Source organism: Struthio camelus, chromosome 15 (genome assembly GCF_040807025.1).
Source record: "Struthio camelus isolate bStrCam1 chromosome 15, bStrCam1.hap1, whole genome shotgun sequence".
Lineage (NCBI taxonomy): Eukaryota > Metazoa > Chordata > Aves > Struthioniformes > Struthionidae > Struthio > Struthio camelus.
In genome coordinates, this window is record NC_090956.1 from 7,583,601 (window position 1) to 7,611,549 (window position 27,949).

General features: G+C 37.9%; 1 protein-coding gene and 1 long non-coding RNA gene across 3 annotated transcripts in view; both read left to right on the forward strand.

Moving 5' to 3' along the window:
• PRKAR1B (protein kinase cAMP-dependent type I regulatory subunit beta) overlaps positions 1-27,949 on the forward strand; it is a 106,667-nt gene that overhangs the window by 26,597 nt on the left and 52,121 nt on the right. The window lies entirely within an intron of this gene.
• Positions 1,316-27,434, forward strand: LOC138061117 (uncharacterized). The gene is made up of 3 exons (XR_011134762.1): positions 1,316-1,454; positions 6,922-6,994; positions 27,314-27,434. It is a non-coding gene; the product is annotated as an uncharacterized lncRNA (long non-coding RNA).

A 27,949-nucleotide genomic window follows, 5' to 3' on the forward strand; every position in this document is an offset into this window, starting at 1 on the left:
GTGCTGTGCAAGATGTGCACCCAGAAGAACTAGAAATTGTTCTGCAGTCTGTTCAAGGACGAACAGCCTTGAGAGAAGATGTCAATGGAACGAGACCTACAGCTAGGTAAGACGCTTTCGCGCTGACTTTCATTATCCTGGGGAAAGTGCAATGGCAGCATTAACGCTGTGAGGGATTTTTGCATCATAAACATGAGTTTACTTTTTATAGATGATGTTCTTAGCAACACGTTATCTTTAACTTCATTGAGTGCAGAAACCATCTTGTTTCTCAGCTCTGCCTTTCTGCATTGCACCTGTGATCCAAGATGAACTCCTAGTACAAAATACATTAAATAAGCCACTGCAAATCCTTGCTTATGGAATTTGTCCCCTAATAACAAGAACTCAAAGATGCGATTAGACTTGATGGAAGTACATATTTCAGAAAGTGCGTCTTGCTTTGTAATTTGTTCCTCCAAAACGGTGGTGGGAAGTTATACTGTTTATAACCTTCAGACATTGTCTGAGGTGGCCTGTGCTATAGATTCTAATGGCTGAATAAAATGAAGAAGTTCTTTGCTGATCTTGCTTCTCCTGCTCCCAACATGATCTCATGGTTCAGGTCCAGCAGTGCTCCTGTTAGAGCCTGTTAGAGAGTCTGTTAGAGTTCACGTAAACTTTCCTCCTTTTGGTATGTGACGCTTGAGAATTTTGCATATGGGAGAAATTAGCAAGGCAGGGGTGCGTTATATTGATGCCCTCTCCGCTGCTTTATTTTTGTTCAGTCAGCAGGCAGTGAGTGATTTCTATCTATGCAGAGATGGAATTACATCCCTAGCTTTGCAACATTTTATTTCCTGTCCCACTCTTGGATTTCCAGCAGATTAACAACCTCTAAAGCTTCCTAGTTGTGAAATGGTGTGTAAAGTCAGAACTGGTGACAAGGGGCTGGTCTGATTGTCCTAATCTCTTCTAACCTGGCAATATAGCTAGCAAGGATTTTTTATCATTTCAGCATATACTACTGGAATAAAAGCACACACACTTGGCTTTGCCATGATGTCGAATTGTAAGGGGGAAAGAAAGGAGGAGATTTGTTCATTTTCCCTCTGTGGATTAAAAAAAAACAGTTATTTTTTCATCATTTCACTGACAGGATGTTCAATCTTTATGGGACAGAGGCAACCACTGAGAACTCTGGCCTGAAGGGGGAATTGAGAAGGTTCAGAGGTGATCTGCTGCAGGAACAGGAACTGGACCCAGAGCTGACAGTAGCCAAGGAGGAGGAGAGAGAAATTTGACTCAAGCATGACCAGTGGGTGAGAGAACAGGACTGAGAGCAGCAGGACTGTCAGTCTTGACTCCAGGACATCACCAGTGTCTGCCTCTTCTACTGTGAATCGTGAGCCACATCGTGCAGTCCTTGCTCAGAAGCTTAGCGGACTCCTAACCACATTGAAGAAGTAGAACGGGTAGATGTTCACCCTATTTATATGTAAAAGCTATGTAAAACTTGTTCATCAAGGAGTAAAGGGAATAGGTAGCTATTTAACATGCAGTTTCAGTAATTATGACACTCCACAGTTAGCACTTAAGCTAATAGCACAATTTTTACAAGCATTTGTACTTCATTACTTGTGTACAGGCAGCTGCAATGAGCACAATAGCTTTCAAAATACTTTTGTGTATTTTATTACTTGGGTTAATAATAAATTTGTTTGTTTGGACAGTATACTGCTGTGAAAGTGCTTTGGAAAGAAGAGTTAGGAAGCTATTTAATGCTTTTACTAAAATATTGTACTCTTTTGTAAAAAGTCACAAAAAGCAAGCAACAACAAATGACCAAAACAGTAGACAAACTGCAATTTATTGCAGCAGTGCACAGCATTGCATTTAGTCAGGTATTGCCTGGTTGGCAAAGATATGAGAATTAAGGGTATTTTTTTTATTTTCTTTCCTTGTCGGAGCCCAGACCTATTGATTAAAATCGGTTTGCTTGCCCAGTGCAAATGCCAGTCAAGAGTTTTCTCCAGTCGAAAATTCTTACCCTTTTCTCAGCACTCTCCCAAACATATTGAAGGGCACACCCTACGATGATACTGTGGATAGAATTGGAGACAAGACATCTTAATAGTGTTGTAGATATCTTGCCCTTACATTTCAGAAAAATATTTTACTACCTTCCTACAGATATGCTGTAATTAACCTGTGTTCTGCAACATGCTCTGCAGTTTGGGTTGTTTTGTAAGCCATGGTTGGTGGCTGAGTCAGATTTCCTCAGCACTGAGACACAATAACATTCTTAAAATGTATTAAGGGTTGCCACACAGGTGAGATGAATAATTGTGTGCTTGTGTCCCTTGAAGACAAAACTAGCAGTGCAAAACTAGGCTTAAATTGTACAAGATGGATGTACACTAGACACGTGGAATTAATTTCTAATGGTAAGGAGACTTAAATAGATCATAGAATCTATAATTGTTTAGAACAGGTTAGACAAATCTCTTTCAACCAACATAATACAGTTAATCCTCTGATTGAATGACAGAAGTCTCCTGAAGTCTTCTGAAGAACAGAATTCTCTTAGCTCTCTTTCTGTAATCCTTGGATCCTCAGTGGGTGGTGACAATAGTGTATTTACATCAATATTTTATGTATTTGAAGGGTTATTATTACTTCTCACATCTATTTTCTCAGATGGATGAATCTAATCCTCCCCATCTTCCTGTGCAGACCAGGTTTCTCAGACCGCTGACCTCTTTTGTTGTCCTTCTCAGCTTTCTTTAGCTGGTCCACCTCTTTCTTGTTTGTTTACATTTTTCACAGCAATAGGATGTTGTTGACCCCTACTTAGCATGGGATCACTGTAGTCATTGGATTCTTTTCTGTAGAAATGCTGCCTTGGCAGCCAGTCTTCGTGGTGTGTTTGTGCCTTTGATTATTCCTACCCAAATATAACACTTAGCACCTCTGCCTTTATTGACAGTGAATCTATTTTCTCAGACCATTTCTTCAATTTGTAATTGTTCCTAATCCTGTTTTTTGAAGTCCTTGCAGCTCCTTTGCATCTGGGTATTGTCTTCAACTTCAGAAAACGCACCCTTTGTTTCATCATCCAGGTCGTTAATGACTTGGATACTTATTTCAGTATAGGCATAATCTAGTGTGAGAACAGTGGTTTTCCATAGCTAAGAGATGATTTTTAGTTACTGTCCTGTTGATCTCATATTAAAATCTTTTTGAAACTTCTGGTGATTAGTGAATTTCAAGGATATTATTAGTGCTAAAAGCTTTATTTACTTCATAATACCACGTTTTATTAAAACATTGGCTACAGGCCAGCTGGAAAACTTCATATATGTGGAAGAAACCTAAGACGGCCCCATTCAGGAGCAAGATATTTAAGAAATAGGATGCCACAGCTATGACATTGATTACGCATCCTGTATTTTCCTTGCGTTTATAACTTGACCCTTTTGCTAAAAAACAAATATACATAGATGTAGATTTGATATGTGATTCATGCCTACAGTGATGCAGAACAGTGCAAGAAAACTTCCCTTTGCCTGGTACTCCCTTGTTATTTCTATAGTTCCTGGAGTCCACATTGTGCTAAAACCACATGGATGTTTAGGGAGGATGTTTACTCTGCCAGCTGTAAGCTGGCTGCTGCTCAAAACACCTAAGTTAGGAGCTTCCGGATATGAATTTACAATTGATTTAAGCCAAACTAACTCTGAGCTGCTACCAAAAGAGGAAGTAACACAGTTATTGCCATGCCTTGGCTGCACGTTTCTATTGCTGTTCTTGTGCTGGCACTAGCGCTTGTGCGGCCAGGGTTAGCCAGATCTCCCCTGGCCCTGGGTTGGTTTTGAGTCAGATCAGTTCCTTCCACGCACCCCCTACCTGGCTGCAGAAATACTTTCGCTAGCCTAAGGGAGGCAGTGGAAACATGTAGCTGAGAGATGAGGGCAGGCCAGGACCTCCCCTTTTGGCAGCAGCAGCGACTAGAATCAAAATAAGTGAGGGCAAAACTGTTACCTTAAGTTCCCATGGTAGTCAACAGACAAAGTCAGATAATTGAAATAGATGGCATGAATACCCCTATAATGAGTAATTTTGGCCAAGAATGCTCTAAGTATAAAGAGATAAGCCGGTCAGAAGGTGAGAGATGGAAGAGAAAGAATAAGAAGATGTGAGAGAAATTACACAGCAGAGCATGGCAAAGCCAGGAGACAAGAGGGCTTTGGTGACTCAGTGATGTAGTTTCTCCATGTTATATTCTAATTTTTTATATGATCAAAGAATTGAGGACTTCTTCCCTCTCTTTTTTGGAAATAGCAACAGAGAGAGGAGAAGGATGAGAGCATCATCCCAATCTGCTTTGAACAGGGCGCACAGAGGAGCGGGCTGCATTTTGTGAAGGTTTGTAGAGATGTGAGTGTCCAGTTTATGCTTGAAATCTAGGAATTCCCCCCAGCATCCATCCCCCCCCCCCCAGCAAATGGGGGGAATTTGGGTGCAGAAGAAATATGTATATGCAAATTATATATATAATTATATATAAATATATACCTACCTACCTACATATATATATATGTACGTATCATTTAGGGCATAGAGAGAGAGAGAGAGATGCCGCCTCCGAAGTGCTGTCCCTTGATGGTTATTAGTAGCAAGCTTGATCTGATTGTAGTGTACTCCTACATTTAAAATGGATCTGTGGCATTTCTGAGGTCTTGTGAATTGATTTAAATGCTTCACAATTCCGTTCTAAAAATGAAATTTATGAAAGCTGAAAGCAGCAGGTGGCCTGCTTGAAAGAGAATTAATCTTCAGCCCTGCACTGAATCTTTCCTTTTATTAGGGGGTACTGGCATTTTGCATAAGGCTAGTCATCTTTTTTGTTTAAGTAGTAAGTATTAATTTACAAAAGTAAATACTTTTGTTTAAGTAATTGTTTTAGCACACAAACATCAGTGAGGATGAAGTTACTTGATTATGCCTGAAGCCAAATGTAACATGTTTGGTACTAAAGAGACTGGTGCAAAAACTTCTGTGTGAGAGGGACTTTGTTCTGATGCTCAGTCGTATTAGATACTTAGGCTGTCCTTCAAATTCTACTTGTAAGCAACCAGGAAAGAGGAAACTCATCTTTCAAACAAGCCAAAGCATACTAAACAAAAGCTTTCCTTCTCTGGATAATACCAAGGTATTGTGCAGGTAAACTATCTGGCAATCCAGCTTTTCTTTGTGTCTTTTATGCCTTGTTTATGGCCTTGATTCAGCATGGTATTTAAAAGTGCATGTTTAACTGTAAGTGTGAGTTGTTCCATTGGCTATCTGTGGATGTCAAAGGAACTATTCAAGTGTTTAAGTTAAAGCACTTTCAGTCTTGCCGAATTGGAGCTTGCCAATGAGAAATACTACTCAAAACCAGAAAAAGTTAGGGATTTTGGAGACAACAGTCATCTGGCAGCAGAGATGGAAATGAAATCAGTTAGAATTGCCCAGCCATTTGGAAAATAAATGATCCAATTCTCCATTCAAGGGTTAGCAATGAATTTAACACTGACTTTATTTTCCAGTACATCCGTCTCCTTTACCCAAGAAGTATTGTCTTTAATTACCATTGTGGTGCCTGCAGGCAGCAGTCTTTAAATTAGTTATGCAAAGTTCTTCTCTCAGCAGTCATCAGGAGACTGTATCTACTTTACTATCGATCCCTTTACAGCAGTCTGACAGCATACATATTTTGTACAAGAGACCTTTTTGTGATGTCAAAATTTTGGCCTGGTAGATAGGTTATTCTCTTAAACATAACTATAAGCATGCACATTTGGTATTCCTGTATATTTTTATCTTTAGAAACAAATGCTGTCAGTTTGTAGCTTTTTAGAGGTTTGATTTACCCTGAGTGTTTTGTTAGGCCATTTATTTTCCTTATCACAAATACTAATGGCACCATTCCTAATGGGAATTATTTTTAATTCTGTATGAAATAGTGGCTTACATATAGCAATATGTCATCCATTCTGAAAAAGAGGGTTAAAGTGGAGAAATAATTTACCTAATTCCTTTTTAGATCTAAAGACCCTGAGACAAATAAGATTCATGAATACCCATGAAAATATCTTTAGTCTAAACTTATCTTTGTCTCTATATATGTAAAATAGAAAATTAAGACTGTTTACTGCTGAATTTAACAGGCCTGGTAAAATCTTTCTAACAGTCCGGTATATATTACTGTGCGTTTTTGTGCTTCTTTACACAACAGTTAGCTGGCTGTGGTTCTTAAAATGTATTACTCAATATTAAGGCTTTCCAGAATTAAACACAAAGGTTGAGTAAGGGAATATCCGCTCCTCTCAGCAAGTCTTTGTCTTTTGCATCAGAACAGCTGGAAGCTTGTCGGGAGCAGTAATTTGTCTTTGTGCAGGGAAGAGCAATGGTTTATTTCAACTAAAGCTCTTCAAAGTGATGCTTACTTTTTTTTTTTTTTTCTTTCCAGAAAGGTTGTAGGTAACCTGTCAACAGTTACTCCTACTCTAATAAGTCTTGATTAGGTGACTGATCCTCCAACTTTCCACATCTTCCAAAGCCTACGTGTCTTCAAGTGGGAGTATTACCGGTACTGGTACTGGAGGATCAACTGTATGACTAAGTTCCTTAGTTATGCATTTAGAATAGGATCTTTAAAGAGCCTAAAGGAACTAGGTATTCACACTGATTGATATGTAGTGGGAAGTGAGAATTTAACTCCTATTAAGTTCTCTTGAAAATCCCCACCTTATATTCTGAATGTTAGGCCTATAGATTTATATTACAAGATGACATCTGCTTAGCAGCACCACCTTTGGAAAGAAGGAAAGAAATTGACCTAATAACAAATATAATCTATAATAAAATGGCATTTAGTGTTTTTTTTTTTTCTTACAGAAATAGAAGGTTCTGCTTAGCAACCAGATGAAGTTTCTCTGTCATTCCAGTGCACTGAGTGGAAATACTGAGTGTAAGTTAATTTGACTGTGAAGCTTCTAACTCTATTTTAATGAAAAAAAATCTGACAAACCTAAACAATGATTTAGTTCTTGTTTTACAAGTTCCTTACTAAAGGATTTGACCTGAAGTACATTGCATCTTGTGAGGTAACAGCTGGTCTATCATTGTCTTTGGAAAAAAGTAACAGTTGCTAAGATTTCAAGAAACAAAGATGGTCTTTGAATCAATTGGAACAGCTGTAAGAGACTGACACACCATGCACTGTCAGCTGCTAAATTCAGATATTCAGACTGACCGAAACGGAATACTTTAACCCTTTGGCACCATCAGATTCTTTCTCTCTCTCTCTATTTTTTCTAATTCTTCTTCTTCTTCTTTTTTTTTTTTAAGAATGACAGAAAACTGAATTTGTTTTTCATTTTGACATTTACTTTCAGAAAGAAAATTTACCACTTTCTGTTTAGGGTTTTTACTTTTTTTATATATTCAACTTCTACATTATACGCCATATGAAAACAAGTTTGCTGACCGATGGAATTTCCATAGAAAGGTGTAACAAGCTCCTCTGCATGGTGTGTTAATTAGAAAATAGAACATCTCAACATCTTCCGATTTTGAGTGTATTTAGCCTAGCAAAGCAGAATAAAAGGTAGTTTGCTCACGATCTAGAAGAGAAAGGTGATAGCAAAGATCTCTTTAACAGACAGAAGCATGTGGTATCCAAAGCTGGTGGCTGGAGCTGGGCAAATTCAGATTGGAAAAGCTTAGTTTTTGCTTTTTAAAATAATCAGGGAACTGATTCATAATCTAAATTAACTCTGGATGTGGCAGATTTTCCACTGCTTGAAGTCTTCAGATCAAGCTTGGCTCTCCACTGTTGCTAGTTTTCACAGAGGTTTCTTAGATAATCCAGAATATTGTGAGTTTTTTCAAACGTGGCAACATATGAGGTCATGGCAAATTATTTAACTTAGTGAAGAATCAGCACCCCTCACCTGTGAATAAAACCCTCGAAAATATGACTTTTGTATACCTGAATGACAAACTGTTATAGCTTGGGGCCTGACTGTGATTTTTGGATGCCTGAAATAGGCACATATTGGGTATCTTTCTAAACTATTGTTTTAGTTCAATTACAAATCATTGGGTATTATTCAGAAGCCTCTAAATGAAATTCTGTAATCTATGTTAGACAGTATCATGAAGGTTGTTGTTGCTTTCACATCTGTTTATCAGTTGACTCTTACTGCTGCGCATCAGGGCTGATGCCCATGTCAAGTGGTACCCCGAGCCCTCTCCTTAGCTTTTGCAGAGCACTCGCATAACTGCTCCAACAGCCTGATGTCTCAGCACTGCAGGTTGTGTTTCCTTGCACAAGCCGTGCTTGTTGAAACTTGCTCCCTAAGTCATTTGCTTCAGTATTTCCAAGCTAGCGGTGCTTAGCGGTGTCTTCTCATAAAGAGAAAAATTCTTCTGCTAAAATCACATATAATCTTCTTTCTTGTGTCCTGTATTGTGCTTCTAGGCCCTAATCCTGCATCATCTGAGTAACTAAAAGGTTTGCTATTATGATCACTGTTTGCAGGATCAGTTTTATTTTATTCTTCTGTTTGTGGATATGACAGCCTGAAAAAAGTAGATTTGTATCATGACCCCAGAGGATTTGAAAGTGCTTTGCTAACATGAATGAATATCCTAGAAAAAAGGCCAACAAGAATAGAATTATTTTCCAGATGTGATAACTGAGGTAAGTAGAATAAACTGCACAATCTAGAGCCTTAATTCTTCTTAGCAGGAAAGCACTTTACTCTCCTGATAGTCTGTTTTATATTTACAGTTACCATAAGGGCTGTGTAAGGCTAGACCTCCTGACATCCAGCTCTGCGTTTGCAGTGAAACACCATGTTTTTTTTTCATTAAGCCTAATTCCACCCAGGTTTCCACATCTTGGTTTTCATATGTCTGATATTTTGTGAGATCTATTCATCATGAAAAATCTGTTGTATAAGGATTAAAAAGACAAGGAAAAACAACAGAAACAATATATTTACATATTTTCTGAATTCAGTTTTCTCACTTTTTTATTTTTTATTTGAAAGATTTATAAGAAGACTTTACTGCTGCATTTGAAATGTTCATATTTTTTCTCCTGTTCCTTCTCCAATTGATAAACTTTAGTCCAAGTCCTTTTCTAAGAGAGGCACATCCTGATCTTGTGAATGGGAATTACTTTTTTATAGCCAGAAGCAGAGCTTGGCCTTTTGACATCCTAATAATTCCCAGAACAGCCAACTGAACCTTCACCATGATAGAATGGATTTATTATATTAAAATATTGTGGTACTGCCATGATTCCAAGTCCTGGCAGTTTCATCACCGCAGTTGACTTGTGTTCCTTGTGTACAGCTGCTTTCTGCAACATGGTTACAACCTCAATGCAAATTTTTCATTTCTTTTAGAAACGTGATTTAAAATAGTGATTTGGCATGAGTTGTGTTTTGTCCAAGTTTACTTGCTATTCCTTAATGGTTTGTCACAGATCATGTTTCCTCTTTTACTTACTAAATCCTGTATTTTGATTAGAACTTATTTCCAAGAATACGAAATTATTGTTCTATTATTAGAATACACAGCTTGATGCCTTGACAAGCTGAGAATAGCTTTGCAGCGCTTTGCAGGAGCAGTCCTTCCTAATCAAAACTGTCCTTGGGAATGTCAGTCAGTTTACCCTGAACCTTCAATACTTCTGGTACTAAAATATAGCTGAAATAGAGCTGCTCAGGCAATATGTTGTGACATCTGGGACTTACACCTCTCCTTTTCAACTCAACCCACCCTCTGATACTGACAGTGTCATCTCCCAGAGCAGGAGCTTGGGAAACGTGCCTTTTCAATGTCTGATTGCTTGCATACATATCCTAATCGAGTTCTTCATAGGTGTTAATGCGTGCAAAGTTTTCTTCTGCGTGTTGTACCATATTAATTGCATTCATACTCATATGACTCCTCCATATTTAAGTAATAATAAATAATAAGTAACTTGTATTTAGAATAAAATAAATACAGCGCTCCTTAGGACCTTCCTTACGTGCAGGGTTCATTCGCTAGTTTCTAAGTGTTTTCATTTACTGTGCTCTTTGGCTTTGGGACTTCCTTCATCTTATGATTTAGGATTTTAGCCAAATTCAGCACTTGAAATCTGATCTTCACTTTGACTTGTTCAGTGCAGATTTTTTTTAATTTTCTGGGCTATGTCTCATTATGTCATAAAATTTAGATTTCTTTTGCAGCAACTCCTCTTAAAAAATTGCCTGCCAAATACAGTTATTGTGAATGTGAACGATTTGTATTTAGAATAGTTTCATTTTCAAATGCTGTTTTCATAGAAAACAAGGTTTAATTGTGTGGGAACAGTGGAGATTCTTCAAATAGCTCTAATAGGTACAGTTCCTTTCTTCTTTCTAATGCTTAGTTTTATAAATTGGATCAGGACATGAGAGAGACAGTGAGAAAAAGAAAATACAGAGTTTTATCATTCTTAGACTCTAGAACCATATTCCTAATGCCTGTGAATGAACAATTCATGCAAAGCTTACTTAAGAGTTATTTCTACTAAAGATCTCCATGTTTCTTATTTATCGATTTTATTTGTTTTGTTGCTTTGTTTTAGTGCCGTAGTGACACCCTCTGGCAATGGCAGGGCAGCTCTATTTCCATTAGGGAACACTTTCCCAGTTGTTCAGTAAGCTAACTGGGAAAGCTTTGATGTATCCTGTGCTTCCTTCTCTCTTGGAGCTAGTTTGGCTCAAGAGTAAAAATCACATATGTGAGGGTAATCAACATTGTATGCAGATGTGACAGCTAATTGATACAAATTGAAGTACTCTGCAATAAACAATGTTAGTCAGCTTTTTTTTTTTTGGGGGGGGGGTGTTAAATGGCTTGAAAAATCTCCCCTTGTACATAAATTAATTTGTTTACCCCCACTCTGGAGCGTGCTGTTCTCTTCTGGAGTGATGCTTTGAGCAAAGCCTTGCTGGCTTACTGGCAACTGCTCTGGCTGCTGAGAGGCTTGGGGCTTGCACCAGACCAGAGAAGATGGTTCACCAATCTATCCTACCTGAGAAATAAAGTAGATTTTTAAAAATGGAAAAGCTACTGTGAGTTGCTGGTCTGCTGTTAATTTTGTATTTTGCGCTGGTGATGCTTTTCAGTGTGATGTTTTAAATGATGTTGTTATGGGTCACAGAATGCCATCTTCTTGCAGTTGAAAAATTTTCCAGGGATATAGTGAGGAGAAGCAGTAAGCTGCTGAGGCACTTGGGACACACTGAAGTAGGGAGGCTAAAGTTTGGAGAATGGCTGAAGAGGCCTAAGTCCTATTAAAATCAAGGAGATGGAGAATACTTCATGGATTTTTTTATAAGCAACTTTGTGCTTGTCTACAGGGCAAGCTATGATGTAGAACAGAACCGCATGAGGTACCTAAATGATCAAGTCTGGGCAATGCAAACTGCCTAGCTGGGGCAGTGCGAGGATCCATGCAGGGTTATTTACTTGGCATCTCACCAGTGTAAACTAGGCCACATGGAGGTTGGTGCTGCTGGACCCTTTTCAATGCTCAAGCAAAGCTGAAGGCTACGCTGTTAGAAAAACTTCCATTCAGAAGTAAGGAATGGTGGTTTTGAAACAAAAACCTTAACAGACCCTATTGCTCTATCCCACATGGACTGTTCCCCACCTCCAGGGAATGAGCCCTCCCCAGTTCATGGCAGGGATAGAGCTGTCCTGGCCCAGGGTTGGGGTCTCCTGGTGAGGGTGTAGGGACTTCTTAGCCTGTAGATGAAGGGTGCAGGTTTGGCTCAGCTTCTGAAAGCAGCTGTCGTGGTATCTGCCACCTGGGGTCACTGTGTTCAAGGTTATTAAAAAGGAGAAGTATAAAGTAACAAAGAAAATACAAACAGTGAAAAAAAACCCAAACCCAAATCCCTGAGGCTGAATTTTAGATTGCCATAAGTATACAAATTACTTGAAATTTTAATTGTGTATGAAAAACATGAAACTCTGTATTTCAATGCATAACCAGAAATCTGCTCTAAAAAGTTGTAGTTTTGTGTAACGTAAGAGAGAAACTAACACAAGAAAGCACTGTCTCTCATAGACCTTTTCGTATTACAATTTATCTTGGCTCTTCTGCCTGTTGGCTAGCACAGTGTACTACGACTGACTTTAAAGATTTTTGTAGCTGTGTATTTTGTGATTGAAAAACATCCAGTGGTCTTGATGCTGAGCTGCTGAGCTCTACGTCAGAGTCACTGCACATATTTCAGTAGATTTTTTTTTATTTACGCACATGTAAATGTGAGATGATAGGCGAGTCCGGTATATATTCTGAATATGCACCCATCTTGTAGTATTTCTTAAGTGTGCGATTATTTAAACCTTTGTCTCAGTTAACCCCACATGATGTATTATGTTCCAGTGTTACATCTTATAAGCACTTTAGCTGAGTTTTCAAGCTGGCTAGGCTTAAAGTTGTCAAAATATATATTTATTTAAAAACTCCTCAGAAGGTTATGTGGGTGTAATTTTTCTGTAGAGGTGCTACGCTGCGAGAGGGAAAGGACTGGTTGTGCTCTGGGAAAAGAGCAGCTCCAGATGATACAAGGGCTACTTCAAATCCCATTTATCGTCGGAGCAGCGTCGGCAGCGTGTGCTGGTGCGAAGCGGCACGTGCCTAGTGCTCTGTGAGAGCTGCCGGTAACATCAGCCGCACAACTGCTGCCTGGCAGCCTCACGTAGAGGGTCAATGCTAAAGCAATAAGGCACTGAAACCCGTCTTCCACTTTCTTCTGCTCGCAGCTTCTTGTATAAAGAGCTGTGGTTAACCGAAGAATATATTTCTACTGCTGTACCTGGCCACTGGGTGGCCTCCATTACATATGAAGCAGATACGTATGTCTGTGGATTATATCTCTTTTTCTTAGCTAAATATTGCCGAAACTTCTAGGTAATGGGACACAAGATATTTTGTGCTGTTCAGGCTGTGGTTTAGTGTGGAGAATGGGTAAATGGATATTTTGACCCTTTTTTGTCATTAATATTTGGAAGGTGTGTATATAGTTTACTTAATCTCTTTGTTGAGGTATCTTGTGCATTCAGTAGATCAGAAGTACTTTAGTTATAGGTATAGCTGAAGGAGATTAAGTGTGGTGAAAACAGTACTGCACATAGTAACGTTTGCTCTGTGGCTTTTTGCAAATGGAAGTCATACATTCTTTGCAATACAGAGAGATATAGTTTGCTGCGTACTGCAGAATTTCCTTACATAAAACTTGCTCCAGCGCCTTTCCAGAAAGAACTTTGCATTGCCCACACCACCTCTAAATAAAATTATTTATCCTTTTTTTAATTACAGGATCTTTAAAGCATATGTAAGAAACACATTTTGATTTTATGATAACCAGGATTCTTTGGAGTAATTCATTATTTCTGTCATCAGGAGATCAGAATTGGAACATTATGTGTTTGTCTCTTACAGTGAGATACCTCCTCACAGAGGTATCTATCATGTTCCTGTGCACATAATTTGTAGTATATGAAGAATGTAAATTAAAATGTTAGTAAGGATGTGAATGGGGATGAGGTTAGAAAGGCACCATTAATATGCTCGGTAGTGCAAGATAATGCTTCCGATTTTAATTGGCTTTGCTCTTCCTTCGGAATTCAGCTAGTTAAGCGAAATATATGGCACAGCTGATTTCTTTTTACACAAGTGAAAATGCACGGAATGTGCAGTACGGGAGAGAATTGCAGCCGTTTGGGCAAGATAACACCATGTTCAGTGCTGAGACACCAGTCTCCCTGTCGGATCGTGTGAGCATGCCGCACAAAGCGAAACCTAGGGTTCAGTGCCACGACTTGCTGTTGTAGGAACCAGCAGGATGAGTCCTCCCAACATCAAGAAGCAGGAGAGCTACCATAGATTTCGTTACTAGTTTATTAGGCTGGAGATGTGTTGTTAACTGCACTTGTTCTTCTCTGTGGCCTAAGTTCTTTTGAGCACTGTTGAACAGTCCGTAGAAAGCACATGACCGAGTCATCAGTTGGTTGCTGCTAATGGATCAGAGAGAAGATTAAGGCAGAAATGGAAGATCTTTATGGATGTAAGTCAATATTCATTAAAGACATCTAACTGTGTTAAGTCTCAGGAGAAAAGAGAATCCTGGCTATATGATCTGTAGCTCGATGGAAAGATGTACAAGACACCAGTGGATGTTAGTAACTTGATAACTGAAAAGCAAACAGTGGAAAGCTTTGTGAAATGTATTTATAATAATAAAACTTGATGCTTACAAGGGTAAGAAGGGTAAAGTAACTATTACCTGTGTTAACACTTTTTGGATATTCTATGTTTTTGTGATTGATGGATAAAATTACAAAGCAAATACCTGATCCTGTAAGTGGATCTATGCACACAAGCTCCTGTGGTCCTGAGGAGCTCAGTGGACCTCAGTGGGAGCCACTACAAGCAGGAGGATTAATAGTTTTAAATGAGTTCAAAAGAGCTTTTAGTAAAGGAGCTGTGGACTGTAAGCCAAACAACAGAAGATATTGGAAGAAGAGATTTAAGTTGTGCCCTTTAGACAGCTCTTCTGTAAAACTAAGTTAGAAAGTCAGTAATTAGTTTTTACAAATTCCAGGAGCAGTTTAGATTTGGCCACCTTTCAAGTTTACTGAAACTGTCACACAAAATAGAATATGTATCTAATGTGATTGAATTAATGTTGTCTTTGCTATTGAAGTCTGCTTTTGCCTTTCCTTATTTTTGATGATTTAATCTGTAGGAGCGTAGTCTTGCATCAGCACAACACTGCATGGATCCCAAGATAACAGGACTTTAAAAACATGTATTTCCCTAAATGTCATTTTTAAAGTTGCTGTTTTTTCTTTTTTTTTTTTTTTAATGCTTTTGAGGTTTTTTTCCTCTCTGATTCTGCTTCTGGGTAATAAGAGGTGTGAAAAAACAAATCACAATTTAAAAAAGTTATTAAAACAAATTTATAGCAGTTTACTTATCTAAATGCAAATGAGATATAGGATAAGACTCACCTGTGTTTGCTATATATGTTGATTGGCACAGCCTGTCTATTGCGTTTGGAGATTTGGTGATTGGTAGGATTCTGTGGTTATTTTTATTGAAAATTCTGGGTTCAACTCAGTGCATATTTTTAGTTCTTGATTTCTATTACTGATTATAATTTCTGGTCAATTTTGCCTCCTCTTACTACCTCCGTCCCCTGGTATTGACAGCGCTGCCATTCTGCAGCTCTCTCTTAAATTTGCCAGTTTTAAGTTTTAGTCATTTTTTACTTTGCTTCTCCTGCTAGCCCTTGGGCCCACTGCCTTCCATCTCCCCCTGCTTTGTAATTTCTGCTTTATTTCTGGCATCTGACCAATTGCAGGAAAAAAAATCTAGCCCGTGAGTCTAGAGAGGCAGTATAAAATCCATTTTTATCAACATCTGTCAATTAAAATCAGATATTACTAAGCCTTTTTCAAACATACATTGATAATATCGTGTACCATTTTATATATATATTTTATATATATATATATAAACACTTCATATGGCAGATGAGATGTTTCTGTGAGACCATATACATTTAAAAGTACAGAAATAAAATCCATTGATTATACCCCAGTGTTGTCACACTCACTGTGTGTATGTTTATACTTATACACATGTGCAGATAAGTCACTTTTAAGGATGAACTTGTGTAGGAATATCTGATAAGATATGAAATTGAAGCATGAAATCTGGGCTGATCCCTTGAGTTTTGGTTGAAGGCCAGGTGCTGGAAAATGATTTGAGTTCAGATTCAGCCAAAAACCCTTAAGTAAGTTTTTCTGGCAATATTTTTGAGAACAGCTGATCTTTTCACATTTTTTCCATTTGGGTTAAGAGAGTAACCAAGATGCCACTGAAATACTGCTGTTTGCTAACTACTAACTGTTCATTGAAAAAAAAAAAAAAAAAAAGCAACCCATATATGTGGTGCCAAAACTTTGGCATTTTCCTTTGGTGTATCTCAAAACTCTAGGTGATAGATAATGACATTAAGGAGAGTGAGTTGAAGTTAATTGCAAAGCATTGCTTATTAGATTTAAAAGAGATATAATCATAGGGCATTCTAATTTTTTAAGACACTGATTAATATAACAGCTACCTAAAAAAAACTGGCAGTGAATGTGTTTCTAGGGAGTTTGCAGGATTACTGGTTTATGCATTTTCTTTTACAGCCTACACAGTTGGAGATAATTCAGAATCTAACTGTTTAAGAGTAAGCCAAGTATCTAAAATCTTGTGACCATATTTAGGGATGGATGAAATGTTTTGGTTAAAATAGCTCACACTCCCCTACACACGTCCGTGTTCCTGTCCTGTCTTCAGATTGGTGAAAGGAAGAGACAGGGAGGCCTGGGAGATCTCCTTTGTGTTTCTTTTAAGCCATCAGCTGGGTGTTAGTGATCTCCCACGGCCTCTTCCAGTACCCCAACTCCTGTCTTGCATCTTGACCCTTCCCAGTTACTGTATTAATCCACAACTGCATTTTGGCTTAATCATCCCATTAGTTGAAGCTGGAGAAACGCTTTGTGGCAGGTGGCACTGGTGCATTCTGGATTGCATCCAGCATGGTTCTGGGCCATGATAAGTAGTGTTGTCTCCTGACAAGGGCAGAGGAATAGAGGGAAAATGCCAGAAGATGTGGGAAGGATAGCAGTACTTGGAGCTTACGTAGTTTTCCTTGCTGTCCCACTGCTACTGACCTTCCTCAGTTACTGTCAGTCCCTGTCCATATGGCATGTTTGTCTGGATAAAGGCTGTCTTCATCTCTGTTAGGAATGTGCAAAGTATGGAGAGGGCTACTGCAGTTTAAAAATAGCATTTATTAGCAGATAGATTAAAGGCTAAAAAAGGATGTTTGGTGGAACAGTGAGAAAGGCAGTCCCAAGCTACATCTGTAATAATGAAATTTTTACAGTAGTCGTAGATGATCTGTTCCTACAGTGTACCAGGACGTACATTAATACCTATGGGTGTGCCAAGAGGCTGAACTTCACACATCTCCTGAGAGTCGGTAATTCAGCACAACACACGCAGATAGATGGATTCTCCAGCTCTAATTTGCAGACAAAATCTAGGGGGTGCTAGGAAAATTTCTAAAGCGGGCGAAATTAAGCAGGCTTCAGATATATAGGAGATGGATTCTGAAAGCTACCAGTGGCAAAATGGGAGATTGTTTTTGAAGAACAGCTTGTCTCATTCCTGACCCTGCAACCTTCCATGCGAGCCAGGGGGAGAGCTCTGATGCCAATCCAATAGGCATGCTCAGCAGATGTCCAAGTTTCTGTTTTATATCCAGTGATACTAAAGGTTGTTTATAAAGGCAAGACGTTATTGTTTTGAGTGTTTGGCACTGCCTCTCATCTTTTAAAAGTTGAGAGGAACAAATCTGATGAGGTTTCCAGCTATTTCATCTCAGTTACAATAGCGGGCTGTCAGAAATCAGTGTGTCTTCTCTGACAGTTATCCTGCACTTGCTTTACTCTTCGTTGCCGTGTTAGGAAACTGTTTTTTCTTGTTCTTGGGAATACAATCTGAAAGGGCTCTCTTGAATCATTGAGTTCAGTCATCTGATACTGTAGAAAACCAAGTCACATTATCCCTTGGATAACCTGAGTGAAGATATTTTTATATTCCCCAGTTTATTGGGCTACAGTTGTTGGAATGCTGTTCCATAGCACCACTGTTCCCATGGCAAGAGAGCATCTCCTTTCCAGACAAAGTGTTTATATGTGGTGATTCTTCATGCCCTCATTGTCCATTAGTTAAAATAGCTCTTTTTCAGCTCGGAAAAAGCTCCTCCCATCCCAATGTATTTATAAACTACAGTGATATCTTTTCTTCTACTTTATTTTACTGCCCTAAACAATTCAAACTCTTCTTATCTTCCCTTATAAAAGATGGGGTCTCCATTTTGCTGATTATTCCAGAATACCTTTTTAAACATCGCATTCATTCAAGTGGATTTTCTTCTTTTTTTTTTTCAGTTCTGTTTTTGTTTTGTTTTGTGCATGGGTGACTAGAATTGTGCACAATGTTGAAGTGAGATTGTCCATAGAAGTGTTTTTTACAATAGCATTAACACTTACCTTGCTCTGTTGGAAGTGACTCAGTCTATAGTGGTACTACATATTTTTGCCTTTTTCCCAGGCACTTGACAGGGGTGGCTTATAGTCATCCAGTGATTAAATAAATTCTCAGATTGAAGCAGAAATTGTTGTTATAACTTCAACAGGCATGGCCTTTCATGCTAGATTATTGAATTTCATTCCATTTTTTTTTTACTGCAATCATCAAAAGCATCAGTTTTTTTTAGTCTTCTACTCTTTGCAATATCTCCCAATACAACATCTTCAGTTCTTAAGACTGGTCCCTGAAGTATTTTTATTAAAATTACCTCTGGTCTTGTTCTTCCACTTCCAATATGAACTGTTGCTAATCTCCCTTAAATCTTTGCTTTACATGTGTTACAGTTCTTCCTTCTTTCCCATTTTAAGCAGCAATTTATCTCACAGCACTAAACATGCTTCTATGAAGAACTGATTGATTTATTTTGTCTAGAATACAGTTATCCTACCAAATAAAGGGTGTAAACAGATATTGCACTGTGTCTCGTTTTCCAGTTACCTTTATGACTTTCATTATTCTTTCCTTCAAAATTTGTTTTTAAGCTTTGCATCATTGAAGTTAGGCTAATGGACAATCTATAGCTACACAGGTTACCTTGGGATGACATTGATATAGAGCCACCAAAGGAGATGAACAAAGTGCGTTGTAGTTCAGTCTTTTCTTCGTTGATTAATAAAAGGTCAGACATTTAGCAATACGTTCATTAGTTCAAATCAGAAAAGCTATACCTGCATGAAGCTTTCTGAATAAGAATTTCAGCCTGTGGGAGTGTCCAACAGATCTAATTTTCAGCTTCATGAAAACTAACTACTGGGCTATCTCCTCCTGTAAATACTAGTGAGGTAGACATTATTTTTAAAAACCTCCATTTAAATCTCTATTTCTAATTAAAAAATCAAACTGAATGAAGTTTGTGCTTCTCCATTCGTTGCTCTTCAAGCAGGCCACTGAGTTACTTTTCTTAGAATGTCATCTGAAACTTTTCTCTTGATTTCCTCATTATTTTGTATTTTTTGTAATTTTTATATATTTGTGAAATAATTACCTGTGGGGTTCACCATATAAAATATATACTGTGTTGCATTAAGAGTCCATAATGGACTCTTTACACCAGCCAAAAGGACTTACATTTTAAGGGTGAATTTTGGGACTCTTTCAGAATCTTATGGATGACATTAAAATGTAAATTCTGAGCACTGCAGTTGTTGTCACTGTTCAGCGATAGTCCCTTTTGTGAGCATCCCCACAGAGGAAAATACGTTGCAAGAAACAAGACCTCCCTAATTTTTAGAACATCCAATGACAGGCATGTTCTGGACCTAGCCTCCGCTCTGTGGAGACGGTAGTTCTTCAGCCTAGCGGTTCAAGGTTATGCTCATTGAATAACTCTATTTTGGCATTATATTTTCCTGTACAGGACTGTCCTGAAATTACCAGTGCTTCTGAAAACCCAAATGTGGATTTTTGGCGTCTTAATTTTGAAAATCTTGGCTATGAGTTTTATATAGCAATTCTGTTTGTCTCTCGAGAGAACACTTAGCACGAGACCTCATCTGGCTCTAGAAAAGAAACTACAGAGACATTTTGCCTTTATGCTTGTCAGTTTATTAATTATCTTCCTTCCATGTTCCAATTCTTTTACAGTTGGAAACCACTTTGCTTTGTACGCTAAGAAATAAATGCTGCTCAAGAGTGCAGCCATTCTGACATTCTTTGAATTACTAAGAACTTGCATAAGATTTAATGAAATATAAAGTGTTCATATTAATGAGACTTCAGAGACTTCTAAAATGTTTGGAACAGTATTTCACGGGTTGTTTTGCAGTACTCTCTGTAGAGGTCAACTGTGATACGATCACTGAAACCAGTGGCTATAATGTAGCTTTAGGAAACCTGTGTAAAAATAAACCACATCACTTTGATAGACCAGAACAGTAAACAGGAAATTAAGGCAGAACTATCCCACAGAAAACCAATGACATAAGAGAGGTCATTAAAACAAATAATATAAATTAACTTGAGACAGCTATAAGACCTATAAAATGATTAATGTCTGTGGTGACAAGTTAGAGGCATAGAAGTAGATTAAAGATTAAGTTAAAGGTAACAGTGCTAACAGGCCTTTTCCTGTCCAGCAGTTCTAATTGTTCTTGCTTCCTGCAAATTCAGTAGACAGCGCTGTAGATGCAGCCCTGCATTCTGCCCTGAGAGCTGTCACACTGGTAGAATGAAGTTTTTTAAAAAGACTTTGTTCTGTCTTTTCTTCCTTTTTTTTTTCCCTGTTCTTTTTGTTATCCTCTGGGCGCATAGGAAAAAATCAGGGGTAATGCGTAAGCTGCCCCTTTTGAGTTTAGACAGTGTCCTCCACTGGGACGGTAGGTATATGTTGTTCTAAAGGCACTCACACAGCCCAGGGTGGTAACAGTTTACAAAGCAGAGGCCACCAGGAGGCACAGGTAAGGATTGCACATTTCTGTCATTTGCCTTTCTGAAACAGTTGCTCAAAGAACAAGAACAACCTATAGCAATCAGAAAAGCCTAGTCTCTTGAACCATTAAGGCTTAGTTGTAGTGTATCTACTACCTTATTTGCAGAAGGTATTAACACTTGACCTGAAAAGTCAACAAAGGAATCGCCATCTCCCATCTTAATAAATTAAGTTCTATCTTCTCTAATCACTTCCTACAAACAGACAAAGTCATCTGTTTCCTTTTGGCTTAGATCTTGTATACTGTTTGGAGGAAGAAGGTCTACTTTTGTCAGCACCCCTGTTAAATTTATTTGCTTTTCTAGTTCAAGGAAAAAGCCTATAACTCTGAAAGTCATCCAATGCTTTTATTTATTTATTTTGTTCAGTTTGATTGATAAGTCTTTGTTCTAGGTGCACACAAAATTGACCTTAACTACAATAGAAGTAGAAGTGTGCTCTTATTAAAACACTTCCAGAATATCCATGTGTCCCCTTCCTGTGCTTGTCTTCTGTAGGAAGAAACTTGACCTTAGATGAAGCCGCACTGAATTCGAAAGGGCTCTGTGCAAATGATTTTGATGCTCTGTCAGAATCAGTCCATAAATTGTTTCTTGCTTATAAGTTGTTGAGTTTTTTCTAGAGCTGGACGATTACTCAGGTTAGTTTGCTGTATATAACACCATTTCTTTCTCAAGCAAAGATGGAAATGGAGCAGCTAACTTCCACTGAGAGACTCGGGGGTCCTGACTTCCCTTTGTGCCTTAGAAACGTTTCGCCCAGCTCACTGGGCGAAGGGGATCACTTGGAAAAGCAGTAATGTTGCTCTTAGATATCATCAGTGCTGACATGTGCAAATAGTTGCATCCAGCAGTGGTTCATAGTTGTCACCGATTCTTTCTAGCGTAATTAAGAAATTATACTTTAAAAATGATGTTGATCATTTTTCCAAATAATTCATGTAAATGTATGTAGATACACTTGTGTGTATGTACACACACACATATATATTCATTTATTTAATGTTTCATAGGCCATCAAGATTTATTGTCCTTGGTAGTAAATATTGACCTTGGATTTATCTCAGTCAATGTTTACCTCTTAGGCCAATAAATCTCGAGGTTCACCTTAACAGAAGTCAATATCTGCTTAGTGTTCTGCTCCATCATTAATATAAATATTTTAGTGACCTTTGCATGTATTAGTCTATTTTTTAAAGTCAGCCTAGTGTTACAAATCTTATGGCACATTGTTAGTTTGTTTTTCAGATGGGTTTATTCATTTAAGGATTTTTTAATAACGTCTGATATTACTATAGTGTGTGCTATGGCAGAAAGTTTGCAGTGCATTTTTCTAAGGGAATCTCTGCAATGTGAGTGTGCATTGCTATTTCAAATAGGTAGGGAAGTGACCCATAGTATAACATTGTATATTTGACTGTGTGGTTCATCATACATTTATCTACTAGCAGGATATAAGTGTTACTTTGATAGCTTGTTCTTTTCTGAAAAGATAGGCACTGCTCTTTTTTTCAAGACTTTCTTTGTATGAGAAATCTCTGAGACCAAATGTTTGCTTTCCTGTATCTTTCACTGAGTTTAGGGTTAGCAGGGACCTTTAGACCACCTAGTCTGACCTTTTTATCTCCTGCCATTTTTATCTCCTCTGTTTAAGAAACACTTTTTGCCTTCTTCCTCCTTCCCTCTCTTTTGACCATCCCCAACGTGAAAATTGCGTTCTTATTTAGAGTTTCTTTTTAAATTGCATTTGATTTGGTGTGATTGCCCTTTGCACAGCGGTTGGGAATTTACCAGTCTAGATGCAAACTGGAGCGCCCCAAAGCTTGGAGTTTGGCTTTGTGAGTCTCTTTAGACAGCGATAAACAAGCACAAACATTGCCCTTTGCTGCCTCCAAGTTGGCCGTGGTGTATAATTAGACATAAGCAATGCATCTCAATATTATCCCAAGCCATTTGGTCATGGACTCTCTTAGTAGCTGCTGACTCTTCTCCCTCAAAAGTAAGATGCAAAGTGGGCTCCAGTGGCCTACGATCTAGTGCCCCTTTCCCTCTCCATGAGGAACATGCAGAGGAAGCTTGCAGGCTGTGTCCACGAGTCCCAAAACCCTGCCTTTTCCATAAAGCAGCCCAAAGGCAAGATTTTACAGGATCCAGGACAGTTACTTAATTCAGGCACTGAGCTCAAAATTTTCCTTGTTATTATTACTGCATTACAAAGTACATATATAATAGTCTCGATTACATGCCACTTCACAAGCACAGATAAAAGAGATGTTCTTTGTCCCAGAATGCTCTCGCTCTAAATCCCTGCTTCCACAAACCCGTTTTCATTAAATTATTCCTTTTATTACAAGTATGAGCGGTGGCTGTTCACTTGGATGAAAGCTTGCAGGGTTAGACCCTTTGTTAGTCTATAGAAAATGCACTGTGAATGTAGAGAGATTTCTATTATTCATTACAAAGGTGCACAGTCAGGCGGTAGGGGTAAATGGTTTGAAAATGTTATGCTGTGGAGGGTTCAGATCCCTGTCACATGAAACAGCATAAATGTCAGACTGTGGACTTGCGTGAATATTCCTTGAAGAGAACCAAATACAAGGAATTAGTTGTTCTCTTGTCCTAGTTATTCTTTTTAATTGGATTTATTCTAAGCGGGCTTCGATATAGAAATTACTGCTTCATTTCTTGATTTTATTTTGGAATTGCATATCAACACAAAAAGAGCTTGTTTACCCCCCCCCCCCCATTAAGAAGAGTATTTAAATCAGCAGAGATAGGTTTCTTAAACAGTGAGCAAAATCTTCTTTTGACTGTTTTTTTGAACCTAACCTAAATCAGTTCCTTCCTAGTTTACAGGCACTGTTTTCAGATGCCTTTGCTGAAGTGGTTCGTGGATACCAAATGTATCCAGTTAGGATTCAAGGTTCTGTTTGGAAGAATTATACACAGTGCTTTTTTTGCTATCATTGCTTTATATTCAGAAATAAAAGTCAAAGCTGTGTTTGTGTTGAGATAATTTGGTTCGGCCGTATATCAAGTCTTCAGGATAAGGAATTGTGAGGCATTTTTTCTCCCTAAAGTTAACATTTAGAGGCATTTGTATGCTACAGGCCATATTATAAGCTGGTTTATGTGTGAGGCCTGATAGAGCAAGCACAGCGCTTGGCTGTTTTTCTGTGGTGCATGCCTCTAAGTCAGGCTGAAGAGCAGCTTACTGTTGTCAACATTTGATTCATAGAGTTGTGTAAATGGGCAAAAAATTCCTTTCTGTCATGCCAGAGGCCAAATTAAACAGAAATCTGTGAACTGGGAGAGTTACTTGGTTGTGAGGAAACAACATGACTTGCATGATAATGCATTGGTGCGAGTTTTTGCAATTTGTTTTGCACTGAGTTTTTGTCCTGTTTTACGTAATGCCATAAAATACAATTCTTCCTGCTGAAAAACTGCTGTAAACATGATACTAGCAGTAAGGCGAACACAGAGTTACTGGAGACAAGCAAAAAGATGTCTAAACACTGTGTGCAGTAAGGGTGAGTGACCAAAAAAATCTGTGTTAATAATGTTCTACCAGCCTGCCTGAAGAATCCTTCCAGTTCAAACAGGCATTTAAAAAATGCACTGCAGATAGGCAGTAAGGCATATACAATAGCGCTTTTCCCCCTCGCTCATCCTAGCAATGCTAGTGAAAGCCCAGCATAGTTGAGATTTATGGATTTGCTATCACAGTGGACAGATAAAGTGGACCAGCGCACGCTAAATTGCAGAATCTAAAGTTACGCAGCTTTTGTTTTTTAACGTTTGCAGCAGAACGCGAAAGAAATAATTAGATTAGTGACATGTTTACTAGGCAGATTTTAAAAACACAGCAAACTGATAGTAAATTAGTGCTCTGAGGTTAGAAGTAGCAGGTGTTCCTGCCAGTAACATTACGAGGTGTCTTGAAGATGGCTTTGCTGCACATGTTAGTGGTTAGGGAACATTGTGAAAGAAAATGACTAAGAAAGATGGAACAAAGTAGTATAGTTGTGTCTGAATTTATTTTTATATATATATATGAAGAAAGTGTGCCCTCAGGTCTGTATGTGTACATTCTATAGATTTAAACAGCTCTGCATGCTTAAAAAGCTCCCTTTTATTCAAATCTCTCCAAATACGGATCACCTGAGAAAAAATACATGTATCATCTGATCTCATTGATCTTGATTTTCTTGTTCTTTGAATTAGTGAAGCTGTAAAAGAAAAGAATCTGCTTAATTGTGGTATTTTGCTAAAAACTTCCTACAAAAGAAGTATTTATTGTCTAGCGAAATTTTATCTCTAGTTCATTTTTCTAGTGTAAAAGATTCTATCTCAGAAATGCTGTGAATCAGAGATGAAGGAGAGTAATGATAAACTTAGGGAAAACATAAGGAAAATGTGTGGGTGTAGGAGTTTGCACGTGTCTGTGTGCCATAATAGCTATGCAAATATAAAATCAAGTGCTTGTGGACATGTGGTTTTGTGTCAGGCATGGTTTTTATTCATTAGCTTTTTAACACTAGATTTACACAGTTTTAAAAAATAATTCTGACTCCCTCTAGATAACCTTTATCAGCTGTTTTATAATGGTTTCAGTTACTGATCCAGTTATGAACTAAATGGAATCCTGCCCACTAACATGGGTTAAAATATTTTTATTGTATGCAGCTGCTTGATAACTCCAGGTGTGGGAGAGCACAACAAGGATGGAAACTAATTAAGCGAGATGTGGGAGATGGTTGCAACCGTGTGTTGTGTGCGTGTCAGCCAAGGGAGACGCATGTCAAACGCTGGCTGATTAGTTGCAGCATGCGTTTCTCCGACATGCATGAGACATGCTGCTGAGTGACTTGGTGGCTATGGCTCTGCAGAGGCTTGGCTTCGCTCACTGATCACTTCCTAGCTTTTACAGTGGCACACATGTTGGTACACCTATCACATGAATTATCTTAGGAATTTCCTGATATCAAAAATGGTTTTACATGAAGCTGATAAAAACCCCCTCTGACTGCATTTATATTTAGCATATAACCACTAATTATTGCAGTATCCTAATTTTATGATAACAGCAAGGGCTACGTGGCATAAAAAGGAAAAGATTTTAACTTAATACCCGATGCTTCTTATCTTTTATCTGTTTCTGTGCTGATATAGGTGCCAGGCACTGATGCTGTCTTGTGGCACTCAATCCTTTCTTTTAGGTGCCGAAGTTACGCTCCTAAAAATAGTGTGTAGGAGCAGTAAGTATATGAATTGAAGGAATGATCACAATTATCGAATACTATTTAATTTTCACATACTTACAGAGAACTATTTAGAAGTGCATCTTGCAGAGAGTGCAAAAAAGTAAAATGAAAGAAACTAAAATAAATGAAAAGTACATTCCTGCCTAAGTTCCTACAAGCTCAAATAATAGTTTGTTCATGAGCACGCTCTGAGTAGGAAAATTGCATGAATACTTAGAACAAATCTCTCTCTGTCAACAGTTTGCTCATCGTAGAGTTGCAAGAAAATATAAATACATATCATTTCTTTCTCATGAGAGAGTGTCCTCTCCATCTCAATCTCAAAGGCAAAACAAACCATGTTGTTAGTGGTGAGGAGGAGGTATTTCTCTTCGCTGCTTCTCTTTACCGTTCATGTGAACGATTGGGTAACGTGCATAGTATGTCTTTGTTCATATTTACTTATATACATGTGCAGTATAATTTATCATAGTTCCTTATTTAGAATAATGTCCTACATCCTTATATAGGGCTATCCCTAGAGATATGTCCCTGTATCCCTATGTTGAGCATTTACTCAGTGAGGTAACAGAGCAGGATATTTTGTATCTATAACTGCAAATATCTGCGAGCACTTTAAATCTCAGCATACACTAATATATTTTCAAAGAATTTTAGGTGTAGTAACCATGAATTTGGAAACAATGAATAGCCATCTATATCAGTGCCATTTTCAAAGGGCATTTTAAACTGTATTACCTGAATGCAAAAGTAAGGATGACGAGTAACGTAGAGTAACTCTCTAGCTTAATGGGGACAGTCCAGAAGAGGGAGCTTGAAATTAAAGAGTGAATCAATTTTAAAGCACCAGAATAAATTGTTCAAATATGGGAACTTTGTTTTGGTCACCCTTTATCATTGGTGGAATTTCTTTCATATTCATAACAACAGAGATTTGGTTTGGGAGTGGTAATTATTTTAATGTTGTGTTTCTGTCCCGCCAGAATCAATATTCTGTCAGCTATTAAATTAAAATACTTATTTTTTGTTGTGGTATCCATTATTTCTTTTCTAGAATGCTTGAGAAAGAGACAAGTAATTAACTGTGTGGTGGAGGTTACCTGAAAAAAAAGTAAATCATATATACTCATCTGTGACTTACTTATAGGACCATCTTTCTTATCAGTTGGCTCAAATATACTGACCTCGTTTGGGTTGCATTAGAAGTGAATTTGGTCCACTTTGTGTAAAGTACGTGTGTTTTCCTGGTGATAAGCATTTCCCCAGGTCTGTTGTAGAATGCTGATGCATACAAACAATGGCTTTGATTTTGTTACAGTGCCCTTCTATGCTTCTAGTAAGAATGGATTTGGAGCCTTCTCAAAAGAAAAGCTGCCGTATGTTATGCCTGCACCAATTTTGTATTCTTATAGTGTATAACCTCCGTAATTGCCTCTGCCTTTACATTAGAATCCTGTATGTACTGGCTAAGGAATGAGTTTCTAATCATTATCCTATATCTAATAAAGCACAAAGAAGCCTGTACAGTCTAGTATGTGCATTCCTCTGTGTGTATATATATATATATATATATATATATATATATATATATATATATATATATATTTGTTGATCACCATGTGGAAAGTGTATTTTCTTGCCCCAAGTTTATGTCTTTGTTTCTTTGATGTTTTTTATTTTGTTTTTCATTTGGCATTTAATTTTTTTCTCCACCTTGAATCTTAGTTCCAAGATCAAAATCTTGAGAATACTTAAAATCTGAACAGAAACAAACAGATATGATTAACTGAAAGATCATTTTACACTATCTTATTTTGATTTTAACATTTTACTAAGAAAATAAATTTTGAAACAATTTCATAGTGAAAAGTAGATCCTCTGAAAATATCACAGTAGGACATTTAGATGATTTTGAACCTTTAAAATAAACATTTTGAATGAGAAATGATATCAG